Genomic DNA, 226 nt, shown 5'->3' with positions numbered 1-226 from the left:
TATCCTTGTCAGCTATTCCCTTGAATTAATCCTTAACAGAACTGAAAAGGATGTGTCAACAGATGAAGCTCACGGTCGTCTGGAAACCCTCCGGCGCGATGCTCTTCTGTTGCACAAGTTCAATCTGCAATCGCTAGATGAAGTTCCTGCACCTGCGATGCCAGATTCTCAGGATTCTCATGAGGTGTACGAACCTTTGCAGGAACGAGGGAGAGGGAGGGAGGAC

This window comes from Penaeus monodon, chromosome 27 (assembly GCF_015228065.2).
Source record: "Penaeus monodon isolate SGIC_2016 chromosome 27, NSTDA_Pmon_1, whole genome shotgun sequence".
Taxonomy (NCBI): domain Eukaryota; kingdom Metazoa; phylum Arthropoda; class Malacostraca; order Decapoda; family Penaeidae; genus Penaeus; species Penaeus monodon.
Note: the sequence above shows the minus strand (reverse complement) of the source record.